An 11,604-nucleotide genomic window follows, 5' to 3' on the forward strand; every position below is an offset into this window, starting at 1 on the left:
TAGTGTCTTTTCTTGTCTCTTGCAACATTCCTTATTTTAAAGTCTATTTTATCTGATATGGGTATTGCTACACCAGCTTTCTTTTGATTTCCATTTGCATGGAGTATCTTTTTCCATCCCTTCACTTTCAATCTGTATGTGTCCCTAAGTCTCAAGTGGGTCTCTTGTAAACAGCATATATATGGGTCTTGTTTCAGCCAGTCTGTGTCTTTTGGTTGAAGCATTTAATCCATTCAAATTCAAGGTAATTATTGATATGTATATTCCTATTACTATTTTCTTAATTGTCTTGGATTTGTTTATATAGGTGCTTTTCTTCTCTTATGTTTCTCACTTAGAGAAGTTCCTTTACTGTTTGTTGTAGGGCTGGTTTGGTGGTGTTGAATTCTCTTAGCTGTTGCTTGTCTGTAAAGCTTTTGATTTCCCTGTCAAATCTGAATGAGATCCTTGCTGGGTAGAGTATTCTGGGTTGTAGATTCTTCCCTTTTATCACTTTAACTATATCAGGCCACTCCCTTCTGGCTTGCAGAGTTTCTACTTAGAAATCAGCTGTTAACATTATGGGAGTTCCCTTGTATATTATTTGTCATTTTTCCCTTGTTGACTTTAATAATTTTTTTTTGTCTTTAATTTTTGTCAGTTTGATTACTATGTGTCTTGGCGTGTTTCTCCTTGGGTTTATCCTGCCTGGGATTCTCTGCACTTTCTGGACTTTGGTGGTTATTTCCTTCCCCATGTTAGGGAATTTTTTGACTATAATCTCTTCAAATATTTTTTCAGGTCCTTTCTCTCTCTCTTCTCCTTCTGAGACCCCTATAATGTGAGTGTTGGTGCATTTAATGGTGTCCTAGAGGTCTCTTAGGCTGTCTTCATTTCTTTTCATTCTTTTTTCTTTATTCTGTTCTACAACAGTGATTTCCATCATTCTGTCTTCCAGGTAAGTTATCCATCCTTCTGCCTCAGTTATTCTGTTATTGATTCCTTCTGGTGTATTTTTCATTTCAGTTACTGTATTGTTCTTCTCTGTTTATTATTTAATTCATCTAGGTCTTTGTTAAACATTTCTTGCATTGTCTCCATTCTTTTTCCAAGGTCCTTGATCTTCTTCACTATCATTATTCTGAATTCTTTTTCTGGAAGGTTACATATCTCCACTTCATTTAGTTGTCTTTCTGGGGTTTTATCTTGTTCCTTTATGTGGTACAAAGTCCTCTGTCTTTTCATTTTCTCTATCTTTCTGTGGCTGTGGTTTTTGTTCTATATGCTGCAGGTTTATTGTTCTTATTGCTACTGTTGTCTTCCCTCTGGTGGATGGGGCTATCTAAGAAGCTTGTGCACACTTCCTGATAAGAGGGACTGGTGGGTAGAGCTGAGTGTTGCTCTAGTGGGCAGAGCTCAGTAAAATTTTAATCCACTTGTCTGCTGATGGGTGGGGCTGTGTTCCCTCCCTGTTGATTTTTTGGCCTGAGGCAATCCAGCACTGGAGCTTACTCTTTGTAAGGGGCTAATCAGCCTTTGTAAGGCTTTTGGAGTGGCTAATGGCAGACTCCAGGAGGGCTCATGCCAATGAGTACTTCCCAGAACTTCTGCTGCCAGTGTTCTTGTCCATGTGGTGAGCCACAGCCACCCCCTGCCTCTGCAGAAGACCCTCCAACCCTAGTGGGTAGATCTGGTTCAGTCTCCTATGGGGTCACTGCTTCTTCCCCCTGAGTCCTGGTGTATGCCTTCCAAGAGTGGAGTCTCTGTTTCTCCCAGTCCTATAGAAGTTCTGCAATATATCTGCTGGCCTTCAAAGTCTGATTCTCTGGGGATTCCTCTTCCCATTGCCAGACCGCCAGGTTGGGAAGCCTGACATGGGGTTCAGAACCCTCACTCCAGTGGGTGGACTCCTGTGGTATAATTGTTCTCCAGCTTGTGAGTTACCCACCCAGCAGTTATGGGATTTGAATTTTTTGCGATTGTGCCCCTGTTACCATCTCATTGTAGCTTCTCCTTTGTCTTTGGATGTGTAGTATCTTTTTGGTGAGTTCCAGTGTCTTCCTGTTGATGATTGTTGAGCAGTTAGTTGTGATTCCAGTGCTCTTGCAGGAAGGATTGAGCATACATCCTTCTATTCTGCCATCTTGAACCAATCTCTGTCAATGGACTTTTAGGTTTTTCAGATATTCTATTTCTTTTTGAGTCAATTTTGGTTATTTGCATTTTTCTAGGAATTTGTTTTAACAAAGTTGTCTGTTTGTAGCTATAAGTAGTTCAGAATATTCTCTCATAATCATTTTGATTTCTGTAGGTCAGTTGTGAAGTCCACTCTTTCATTTCTGGTTTTGATAATTGTGTATTACCTCTTATTTTCTTGGTTAATATAGCTAGGGTTTGTCAATTTTGTTGGCCTTTTCCTAGAATCAAACTTGGTTTCATTGATTATCTCTGTTGATTTTTTTTCTATGTCATTGATTTCTGCTTGAAATATTTATTTCTTTCCTCCTATTTTCCTTATAATTGTTTGCTCTTTTTTTTATAGTTTCCTATGGTGAATGCTTGAGTTGTTGGGTTGAGATACCTTTTTTCTTTCTTGATTTAAGGCAATAAATTCTCCTCTAAGCACTGCTTTCATTGAATTCCCTATATTTTGATTTGTTGTGTTTCTGTTTTAATTAAGTTGAATCTTTAAAATTTTAATCTTCTGCTATCTTTTTTGGGGCCATGGATTATTTAGAGGTTTAATTTCCAATACTTGAAGTTTTTCCAGATTTCTTTTGGTTATTGATCTCCATTTTAATCCCACTGTGGTCAGAGAACATACTTTGCATGATTTTTATCTTTTTCAACTTAGTGAGACTTGTTTTGTGCCTCAACATATGACCTATTCTGGAGAATGTTCCATGAATTCTTGAAAAGAATGCGTATTTGGCAGTCATTGGTGTATGTTCTATAAATGCTACATAAGTCAAGTTGGTTGATAGTATTGTTAAAATCTTCATCCTTTCTGATTTGCTGCCTGGTTGTTCTTTCAATTACTGACAGTAGTGTACTGGAATTTCCAACTATGGTTTTTGAGTTGTGTATTTCTCCTTTCAATTCTGTCAAGTTTTGCTTCATGTAATTTAAGACTCTATTATTAGGTGCGTATATTTTTACATTTTTATGTGTTTCTCGTGTATTGATAATGAAATGTCCGTCTTTGTTCAAAGTCTACTTTGTTTAATTTCAAGACAAACTAGAATATAGCCCTTCCAGTTCTCTTGTGGTTATTATTTGCCTATTATATGTCTTCCCACACATTTATTTGAATCTAAGATGTGTCTCATAGAAAAAAGTTATATCTTGACTTTTCATCCAGTCTCACAATCTGTGTCTTTTTTTTAAAGTGAGATGTTTAACACATTCACATTTAATGTAATTATTGATATGCTTGGACTTAATTTTGCCAATTTGCTACTTTTTTTCTATATGTCTCATATCTCTTTTCTTCCTCTGTTCCTCCTTTACTGTTTCCTTTTGTTCTAAACAGTGTTTTTAGAGAGCACTATTTATTCCTCTATTGACATTTTAACTAATTTTTTTAGTTATTTTTATTAATGATTGCTCTAGGGCTTACAATATGCATCTTACCTTATCATAATTTACTTTAGAATAATGCTAACTGAAATCTGGCCAAATAGAGAACATCTGCACAAATTTATCATTTCATTCCCTGGGCTTTATGCTGTTATTTTGATATCTACTTTGTCTGTATATATTATAAATCCAATAATATAGCTTTATAATTAATGCTTTAAATAATGTTATGCATTTTAATTAAGAGAAGTGAGAAAAATACATATAGGATCTTTGATATTTACTTATGTATTCCTTCATTTCTTCCTCTGTATTTCAAGTTACTACCTGGTATCATTATCTTTCAGCCTGAAGGACTTCTTTTAGTATTTATTGTTAGGCCAGGATGCTTGCACCTCTTGATCTTTTTAATTAATTAATTTATTTCCTTATTGGCTGTGTTGGGTCTTTGTTGCTGCGCACGGGCTTTCTCTAGTTGCAGCAAGTGGGGGCCACTCTTCATTGTGGTGCATGGGCTCCTCATTTTGTTGGCTTCTCTTGCAGTGGAGCACAGGCTCTAGGCACATGGGCTTCAGTAGCTGTAGCACATGGGCTCAATAGTTGTGGCACATGGGCTTAGTTGCTCCGTGGTATGTGGTATCTTCCTGGGGCAGGGATCAAACCCGTGTCCCCTGCATTGGCAGGTGGATTCTTAACCACTGCACTACCTAGGAAGTCCTCTTGATCTTTATTTATCTGGAAAAAGCTTTTTTCATCTTCATTTTTATTTTTATTTAAAAAATTTTTTTCTAGATCTTTATTGGAGTATAATTGCTTTACACTGTTGTGCCAATTTCTGCCTTATAACAAAGTGAATTAGCTGTATTTATACATATATCCCCATATCCCCTCCCTCTTGAGCCTCTCTCCCACCTTCCCTATCTCACCCCTCTAGGTCATCACCCATCATCATGTTGATATCTCTGTATAATGCAGTTGCTTCCCACTAGCCATCTATTTTACATTTGGTGGTACATATATGTCAATGCTACTCTCTCACTTTGCCCCAGCTTCTCCCTCCCCTGCTTCCTGTGTCCTCAAGTCTGTTCCCTACATCTGTGTCTTTATTCTTTCCCTGCCACTGAACTCATCAGTACCATTTTTTTTTTTTAGATTCTGTATATATGCATTAACATATGGTATTTGTTTTTCTCTTTCTGACTTATTTCACTCTGTATGACAGACTCTAGGTCTATCCACCTCACTACAAATAACTCAATTTCATCTCTTTTTATGGCTGAGTAATATTCCATTTTATATATGTGCCACATCTTCTTTATCCATTCATCTTTTGGTGGGCATTTAGATTGCTTCCATGTCCTGGCTATTGTAAATAGTGGTACAATGAACATTTTGGTACACGTATCTTTTTGAATTATGGCTTTCTCTGGGTATATGCCCAGTAGTGGGATGGCTGGGTCATATGGTAGTCCTATTTTTAGTTTTTTAAGGAAACTCCATACTGTTTTCCATAGTGGCTGTATCACATTACATTCCCACCAACAGTGCAGGAGCGTTCCCTTTTCTCCACAGCCTCTCCAGCATTTATTTTTCCTAGATTTTTTGATGATGGCCACTCTGACTGGTGTGAGGTGATACTTCATTGTGGTTTTGATTTGCGTTTCTCTAATGATTAGTGATGTTGAGCATCTTTTCATGTGTTTATTGCCCATCTGTATGTCTTCTTCAGAGAAATGTCTTTTTAGGTGTTCTGCCTATTTTTTGATGGTTTTTTGTTGTTGTTGTTGTTGTTGTTGTTGTTTTAATTGAGCTGCATGAGCTGCTTGTATATTTTGGAGATTAATCTTTTGTCAGTTGCTTCACTTGCAAATATTTTCTCCCATTTTGAGTGTTGTCTTTTCATCTTTTTTATGGTTTCCTTTGTTGTGCAAAAACTTTTGTTTCATTAGGTCCCATTTGTTTATTTTTGTTTTTACTTCCATTTATCTAGGAGATGGGTCAGAAAGGACCTTTCTGTCATTTATGTCATAGAATGACCTGCCTATGTTTTCCTCTAAGAGTTTTATAGTGTCTGGCCTTACATGTAGCTCTTTGATAAATTTTGAGTTTATTTTTGTGTATGGTGTTTCATTCTTTTACATGTAGCTGTCCAGTTTTCCCAGCACCACTTATTGAAAAGGCTGTCTTTTCTCCATTGTATATTCTTGCCTACTTTATCAAAGATAAGGTGACCATATGTACATAGGTTTATCTCTGGGCTTTCTATCTTGTTCCATTGATCTATATTTCTGTTTTTGTGCCAGTACTGTACTGTCTTGATTACTGTAGCTTTGTAGTATAGTCTGAAGTTAAGGAGCCTGATTCCACCAGCTCCATTTTTCCTTCTCAAGATTGCTTTGGCTATTCTGGGTCTTTTGTTTTTCCATATAAATTGTATATTTTTTTGTTCTAGTTCTGTGAAAAATGCCATTGGTAATTTGATAGGGATTGCATTGAATCTGTGGATTGTTTTGGGTAGTGTAGACATTTTCACAATATTGATTCTTCCAATCCAGGAACATGGTATATCTCTCCATCTGTTTGTGTCATCTTTTTTTTTTTTTTTAATTTCTTTTGTCAGTGCCTTATAATTTTCTGCATACAGGTCTTTTGTATCCTTAGGTAGGTTTATTCCTGGATATTTTATTCTTTTTGTTGTAATGGTAAATGGGAGTGTCTCCTCAATTTCTCTTTCTGATTTTTCAACATATAGTAATACAAGAGATTTCTGTGCATTAATTTAGTATCCTGCTACCTTACCAAATTCTTTGATTAACTCCAGTAGTTTTCTGGTAGTATCTTTAGGGTTTTCTATATATAGTATCATGTCATCTGCAAACAGTGACAGGTTTACTTCTTTTCTGGTTTGGATTCCTTTTACTTCTTTTTCTTCTTTGATTGCTGTGGCTAAAATTTCCAAAACTATGTTGAATAATAGTGGTGAGAGTGGGCACCCTTGTCTTGTTCCCAATCTTAGAGGAAATGCTTTCTGTTTTTCACCACTGAGGATGATGTTGGCTGTGGGTTTGTCATATATGGCCTTTATTATGTTGAGGTAGGTTCCCTCTATGCCCACTTTCCAGAGAGTTTTTATCATAAATGGGTGTTGAATTTTGTCAGAAGCTTTTTCTGCTTTCATTGAGATTATCATATGGTTTTTATCCTTCAGGTTGTTAATATGATGTATCACACTGTTTGATTTGCATATGTTGAAGAATCTTTGCATTCCTGGGATAAACCCCACTTTATCATGGTGTATGATCTTTTTAATGTACTGTTGGATTCTGTTTGCTAGTATTTTGTTGTGTATTTTTGCTTCTGTGTTCATCAGTGATATTGGCCTGTAATCTTCATTTTTAAAGGTAGTTTTGCTGGATATAGAATTCTTGTTTGGCAATCTTTGGCACTTTAAATATGTCATTCTACACTTTTATGTTTTCCATTGCTTTTGATGAGATATCATTTTATAGTTCAACTCTATGTCATTTTCCTCTTGCTTTCTAGATTTTCATTTTCTATTTGGCTTTGAACAGTTTGGCTATGAAGTGCATGGTGTGGATCTCTTCCTGTTTATACTTCTTGGATTGCATGTTAATGTTTTTCATCAAATTTTTGAAACTTGGCCCATCATATCTTCAAATATTTTTCTGTCCCTCTCTCTTTCTCCTCTCCTCTGAGACTGCCATTACATTAGTATATCTAATGTTGTCTCACAGATGGTGAGGCTGTCTTTCACTTTCTTCAATGTTTTTTCTCTGTTTTCAGATTAGACAATTTTTATTGATCTGTTAAGCTTGCTATTTCTTCATTTAGGCACCTTAATTCTGCTTTTGAGCCTCTTTAGTAAAAGTTACATCTCAGTTATTGTAACTTTCCATTTAAGAATTTACATTTGGATCTTTTGTATTAATATTCTCTATTTGTTGAGCGATTGCTGGAATGCATTGCTTTAGTTATTTATATATGGGTTCCTTTAGCTATTTGAACTTGTTTACAATAGCTGTTTTGAAGGCTTTGACTGCTATATCCAATATCTGGGGATAATCAGAGCCAATCGCTATTGACTCCCTTTTTTCTGAGTATAGGCCACACTTTCTTGTGCCTTTGCCTGTCTTATGATGTTTTATTGAAAAGATAATGTGTTGTAGCAGCTCTGGATTCCAATTCCCTTCTCTCATGCATTATTGTGGTTTGTTTCTGAACTCTTGTCTCCCCAACAGTGTATGGCTGCTGATGTCTGCCAGTTGCTTGTTCTTATTTTTGTGTTTAAGCCCTCTTTCTCAGGTTTTGTCCCAGTGACTGCATAGCTTAGCATTCAGGTAAAGGTTAATCAGATTATTATCAGAGCTAATGAGGCTTCCACCTTCTGCTGATCGGTCTGTATATGGGCAGGGGAGCACCTTCTAAACTCAAGTGACTTTCAAGTCTACCCTGGATTTCACATTCCACTGAAATCTCTTGCATCTTCTCTCCATAAAAAGGCATACTGTGATGGCTGGGGATGTGCAAGTGTATTCAGTCTGCTCTAGTCTTTCTCATATATGTGCACACACTCTCGGATATGTGGAGAATTTGTCAAGCCCCCAATGCTGTCTCACCTCCTGGAGCTCCCTAGAAATCCTCAGCTTTCCTTCTGGCCCATTGCTTGCTCAAAACAGCCCTGAACCATTAGCAGAGCTTCTGGCCTTCCCTGATCACTTGCTCATGAGATCTACATTTTAAATGACAAAACTCCAAATAAAGTGAGATCTCTCTGGCAGTGGAACCAAAGGTGATAGTTTTCTTGCCCTCCTCCACATTTATTGAACTACAGTGATGGGAAGTGATAGCAGCTTCCCCAAGAAAGAACATCACCCACTCTTGCTGCTTGTAACTGAATTTCATTAATTTTCATGAATAAACTTTTCTCAGTTTGATGCGTGCACTTGGTGAATTTCTAAGCACTGAAATAGTTGTTTTTGACTGTTTTGATAGTTTTCTCCAGCTTTGATAAATGATTTTTGGAAAGAGGATTTGTGAAATTGCTCACATGGTCATGTTAAAAATCCAAATAGCGAGCACACAGGCCTGTCCCTGAGGTTGGGGGACAGGCTCAGCGGGGATGCCATGCGGTTCATGTATGTGCTGAGCTGGCTGTCACTCTTCATCCAGGTGGCCATCATCATGCTGGCAGTCATGGCCAGACTCTATTACCTCGCAGAATCGATAGAAGAATACACAGTGGCCACCAGTAGGGTCATAAAATGTGTGATCTGGTTCTCCACAGCTGTGCTGATTGGGCTCTACATTTTTGAGCACTCCCTACCTGCATGATTGGCATGGGCCTCTTCAACCTTGTCTAGTTTGGTCTCCTCCAGACCTTCCCCTTCATCATGCTGATCTCACCTAACTTTATCCCATCGTGAGCGCTAGTGGTGGTGAATCATTACCTAGCGTTTCAGTTTTTTGCAGAGGAATATCATCCTTTCTCAGAGGTCCTGGCCTATTTGACTTTCTATGTGGATAATCCCATTTGTGTTCTTTGTGTCACTGTTGGCTGGGGAGGACATTCTGCCTCCACCATGCAGCCAGGAGATGATGTGGTCTCTAATTACTTCACCAAAGGCAAACAGGGCAGACACTTAGGAATCCTGGTTGTCTTCTCCTTCATCAAAAAGGCCATTCTACTCTGTCAACAGAAGATATACTAACCCCCTGGCGAGGGAGTGTTGGGGCAAGATCAGGAAAGTCAGGCCCCTGGGCCTCTGCACTAGGTGGGGGTAGGAGCTGGCTTCCCCCAGCCCTGGCTCTCCTTCCGTTCCCTCCCCCAGATGCCCCCCTCCCCACCTTCCTTAGGAAGTTCAGCTTGGCTCAGATCTGATGCTGCCAGAGGCTGAGACCTCAGAGGGCACCAGGGAGGATGCGGTGCCTGCTTAGTCAGAAGGCTGTGGTCCAGCTGGGTGTGCAGAAGCTGAGCTCCTGTGGCCTTCCCACCCCTTCCTGTGATGGGTCAGGAGGGCAGGCAGGGCGGGGGCTGTGAAGCTGGAGAGCAGATGGTGATAATTGCTGTGGGCAGATGGCTGTGGGGAGGGGCCATGGCTTAGCACTTACAAGAGAAAGTTTTTGCTGTTGAACTGTGATTTCTTTCCAAGGGTTGATCCCCATTTGGATAAAAACTCTAGGTGGCACTGTTTGCCTTAATACCCTGACAAAAAAATCCAAATAGCATTTTTGTTGCAAGAATTCTCTTGCAGTGCTAGATATTGTCTATTTTCGCTCAGCATCCATTTCTACATTTATTCTTCTACTTCTTGTGTTGCAAGAGTGGGAAGGCTAAAAACTGCATTTTCCAGAGACTTTTGCTCTTAGGAGTTTGGATTGGTTGACTTGCATTCTGCCAAAGAAATGTGATTGCATGAGATATGGAAGGCAGAAGGGAGGAGGGTGCCATTCTCTTGGTAGAGATGGTACTGATGTGCAGGCTCTGGCAGATGTGAACTTTTGCAATGGCTGAATTCCATGTCCCACTCACTTTCACCCAGTTTCATGGGTGTGGGCAGCCATGACCTTGACAATGGTTTCCTGCAGCTTCTTGATCTATGGATTACAGCTGCTATGGCATGACACTGAGGTCTAGTCATAGCCCTACTGACTTCAAATCTTAAAGTGTTTTCCATGATTTTGCGAGCAACCGATTCCCTGTATTAAATCCTTTTCTGTTTGAAACATCCAGAGTCATTTCTATCTCTTGAACTACAACCTCATCTATACAATTATACTTTAGGGACTTTGGGATGATTAAACTCTTCTTTTAGGCAATGGTTACTGTCCCTTGAGGAGCTATTATCCAGGCCTAAGAAAATCACAAATCACCCATAGTTCCTGGATTGGAATGTGGCAATCACATGAGACTTGGGTTGCCTTCATTGGGCAGGAATGATAGGTATTTTATGTAAGCGTGTGTGTTATTTATAAGTGTGTGTATGGGAAAGGGGTGGTGAGAAGGGTTGTTTGTTGGTGAAATCTCAAACATTTCAGCTCAGATGCCCAGATCCCAGCTGCATGGAGTCTGGGAGGTGAGGATCTGCCTCTTCTTTGGGCTTCAATACTGGGAGGTTGGTTTGTCTTCCATCAAAACTCACACAATGGGGGATTTCTCTCAACACAGGAAAGGGTTCTGATCGTAGGGGCCCAGAAATACCAAATATTTTCACAGTGACAGTTGGGTGAGAGCATGGAAAATGGGGAGGCCACATAGGGGAGCTATGTTTAACACAGCCTTGGAAATTCAGCTGGAAATGGCAATGTTGGCTGAGGGTCCAGGAGGACCCAGAGATGGAGTAAGACGTGAAGAACAGTTTAGGGGGCAGTGGGGTAACGAGGAGTGGGAGTGTAGATTCCCCTCCCCACCTGCCACGGCCATATCATTCTACCTCTGTTCCTCAATTTCCTCATCTGAAAAATGGGGATAATAGCCCATTAGGTTTTTTTTGTAAGGATTAAATAAGATAAAGCAGGCACATGAGAGCAACCAATGGATTCATTTAAAACAAGAAGTAGGTCGAAGCATGAGGTCAGAATTCATGTCCTCTAGCAGGGACAGCTACCTAGAAGTCAAATGGCACTCAGATGGCAGCCATTCAGAGACAGGTAAATGATTTTTTTTTTTTTTTTTTTTTTTGGTCTTCTCATGCTTTATGAAGATAATGTCATTGCAACATTAAAACACTTGAAATTTTTTATCTTACAAATTTCAAAATAGACCCAAAAGTCAAGAGCATAATGTAGCACCCACCCAGCTTCAACTACCATCAACAGCTTCTGCAATTTCATTATCCTCCTCTCCCCTTTTTTTCTGGAGTATTTTAAAACAAATGTTAAACATCATGTCCTCCACCTGTAAATACTTAAGGGTGTACTTACATCCAAGCAGTCATTCTTCCTACATAATCACACTTTAAATTAACAATAATTCCTTTATTAAAAAATGTTTAAGGAAAAATAATTCCCCATACTCCCATCACTATT

At 38.9% G+C, this 11,604-nt stretch overlaps 1 pseudogene; it reads left to right on the plus strand.

The window, feature by feature from the left end:
• Nucleotides 1-8,703: 8,703 nt before the first annotated feature.
• Nucleotides 8,704-9,287, plus strand: LOC130846703 (protein TEX261-like; annotated as a pseudogene).
• The last annotated feature ends 2,317 nt before the right edge of the window (nucleotides 9,288-11,604 follow it).

This window comes from Hippopotamus amphibius, chromosome 2, assembly GCF_030028045.1.
Source record: "Hippopotamus amphibius kiboko isolate mHipAmp2 chromosome 2, mHipAmp2.hap2, whole genome shotgun sequence".
Lineage (NCBI taxonomy): Eukaryota > Metazoa > Chordata > Mammalia > Artiodactyla > Hippopotamidae > Hippopotamus > Hippopotamus amphibius.